Genomic DNA, 3,312 nt, shown 5'->3' with positions numbered 1-3,312 from the left:
CCGCTCCTTCCATCTGTATTAATTAACGTCTGTAAACAGATCGCTACCTTAATGCACATAAATTTTGAATTACTTAATTTAATTTAATAAGTGGAAATAAGAAGATATGCATTCAGTTCAGTGTGATAGCTTCTTGGCTTCTTCAGCGAGAATTTCACGAGAATTGAGATGAGAAAAATGGCGTATCAGTTGAGACAAAATAAATTGATAAAATCATTGTAAGGAAATGCATATTGCAAGAGTATACGCTTTTTAAATTCGTGTTAATGTACATCTAGGAAATAAAATATGGGAGCGAAAATAAAATGTAAAAGATCGATAAATCTTTTTTAAGCATTCACACTATGGGAAAATCGTGTGTTTGATATTAAAATATTACAGATCAAAATTATTACATGGAAAATTCTAATCCTCTAGCGGCAGGATAATTTTATATCTTCCTGAGAGTATGACAATATTAATATACTAATAAAATTATGTAATGTGTTGATATACACGTACATGTACACGCGTTCGTTACATAAGACGGCTGTAAACGTGCAAGATCGGTTAATTAGGTCAGGCTGTTTCATTCATTCTCCGCTTTACGAGCGTTTGCGCCACAATCAAGCTTGCATGTTTTTCCGTCAAACCACGCAAGTTTTCCGCTACGAAAATTGTTTCGACAAACGTCACATAAACCGTTCAAGAAAGGCTCACGCGTACACACGACCCGATCAGGCCGCTCGATCATTATTCATTAACAATCGCAATTGCGCAACCTCGAATAATCGTGACCGGAACGACGGAGAGTGCAAAAGCAAAGCTCCGAACGCTTAAGAGTTCCATTGTTGTACATGATCTTCGATGAACATGCTTTGTTCCGTAAATGGGCGGTCGAACTATACGTACTTTGTAGTTAGGTATCTATTAGCTACACTGCGAAAAGCCATTTCGAATTCCTGTTGACTCGCGCCGACAACAAGCTCGAATCTTGCAAAATCGATGCTGGATCTTAATGTCAGGTCTCGGGAAAATGGCCCCGCGCACAAAATTATCTCGATTCCTACCTCGACGCTCGATCCTTTCGATTGCACCGCTAACTCGCAATGATCTCTCGTTTTGACAAAGTCCTATGACGCGTTAAGTAATCGAACAATAATATTTATTAAAAGTAAAAGCAGAAATGCTTAATTCGATAGGATTATTTGTCGAAGAATGTTATGGTTCTAGAACATCTTTGCAAATTATTGTCGTCATTAATGCCATCTGTCTATACAACTAACATTACGAATGTATACGCTGACATAATTTTTATATACAATAATAGATATTGATTAAAATTAAAAAATATTCACTGAAATTATTTATACACTTTATTCGGTATGCAAAAAAATATACACGTCTACATTTTATATTTTAGATTGCTAAATGGAGATCACATTGCTAAAGGATGATTTATATCTTTTCAATTGATTAAGAAAGATTTTATCATTAATATTTAATATTAAATCGATATTTAACATTTCTCTACTGTTTGAATTTTTGCAAGATGTTATTTTATTGTTTGTTGTAAATAAAATTACCACAGATGTCAGCGACGAACACGGTGAAAGGTTTCGCCGTGACATTTCCATCGTAGAAAGACATTACCGAGGGAAATGGAGTTAGAACCTGCTAGCCGGCTGCTTCTCGGTTAAAAGATATAATTAACACGTTTACTTTTACGTTATAAAAAATAATAAGAATCTTTACATTAACTTTATTTCATTTACAATATATAAAGCTACATACCTAAATAATATTTTTACTGCCGAAGTTGTAATGTGCAAGGTGAATCTTTCTGCTATATCGTTGTTACAGCCATTAAAACATTATACCATTATATACATTATACGAGTACATAATGTTGACAAAACGCATAATTATATTAGTACATAATGTTGATAAAGAACGTAATTGTATTAGTTCAATTGCGCTTATTCCATATCTTTTCTGTTGCAAGCGCAATTGCGCAAGTACCTAACAGCTAAACTAGTAAGGCGTACGAACGACACGAGGGACTAGAAAACACGTTTATCGATGTATTAAACATGCAATACTGATCTCACAGGATAAAATTAAACTGTACAGGAGAGTCACATTGCAGCATGTGTACCAGGATATCCTAGATTCACCTTTCCTTTTAATGGCAGATTCTTTTATAGCTAGATAAGAAAATGCGGCGTCAATTAATATCGAATGTTAAATTTCCATTCCGTTTTAATATTAAATATTTACCTATTTATATTTCCGAAGTTTATAGCTCTGTTAAAAGGCAAGACAGATACTCAATTTTTTGTGTTACAATAAAACTCCAATGACTATTAAATAGTATGCATTAAAAGTGGAAGCAGAAACGTTTAAATTTTTTCATGGGATTATTTGTTGAAAGAAAATGCGATAGTTACAGAATATACAGAATGATTTGTATAAAGTGACCGATGTAATTATTAGCGAAATTTGAAGATATATGAAAAAGTAGTTTATATCAATGTGTGTTCAGTACAAAAGAAAACATTATATAGTGAAAATGATTATTTTATAGGTAGAAGCGTTGTGAAGACAATTTCATTTTTTTAAATGTAACTATATGAAATTTTTTACACAACATGATTTCTCTAATTATTTTGGATATAAAAGTATTGAGGTAGAGAAATAAAAAAAAACAATAATTTACGAGATACTCGTATATTATACTTTATTCTGGCACATAAAATATTAAATAACTCGTAAACGATTAATTTTTTAATAATTTAAAAAAATGAAGTTGACCTTTAAATGTCCCCAATGTTTCCATCCATAAAATAATTGTTTCCACTATATGATGTCCCCCCTTTTACCGAACTTACCGGTATAACAAATTATTTTTTCACGTATCTTCAAATTTTGCTAATAATTAAATCGGTCACTTTACACGAATCACACTGTATTTGTAAACTCGCAATGTCCCGCATTCATTAAAGTTATTTATTCGTATTTGTGCGCGTTCGTTTTTTTAGTCTAGATCTAGCTTTATCCAGCGAGTAACAGGTGCAAATCGAACGAGCGAAGATTACACATTTGCGGCGCGAGGCATACGTAAGACACTTTTAAATGTACTCGATGTGTACTAAATGTCGCATGTTCCTGACCACGACCAGAAACTTTATCGCACTCGTCTTTTACTCGTCGTGTCCAGCCCCTTCCCTCTAATCTGCTCTGTCAATTTATCGCGCGAACGTTACGAGAACGACTCACGACTCGTCTCGTGCTGCTGCCAGGCGCATCTACTAATTATCGATATTGCTATTT

At 33.5% G+C, this 3,312-nt stretch overlaps 1 protein-coding gene across 1 annotated transcript in view; it reads right to left on the bottom strand.

The window, feature by feature from the left end:
* The window catches only part of LOC108761414 (uncharacterized), a 69,997-nt gene that overhangs the window by 22,361 nt on the left and 44,324 nt on the right, over nucleotides 1-3,312 (bottom strand). The window lies entirely within an intron of this gene.

The sequence above is a fragment of the Trachymyrmex cornetzi genome, unplaced genomic scaffold, assembly GCF_001594075.2.
Source record: "Trachymyrmex cornetzi isolate Tcor2-1 unplaced genomic scaffold, Tcor1.1 scaffold248, whole genome shotgun sequence".
NCBI lineage: Eukaryota > Metazoa > Arthropoda > Insecta > Hymenoptera > Formicidae > Trachymyrmex > Trachymyrmex cornetzi.
This window is presented reverse-complemented; position numbering and strand designations above follow the sequence as displayed.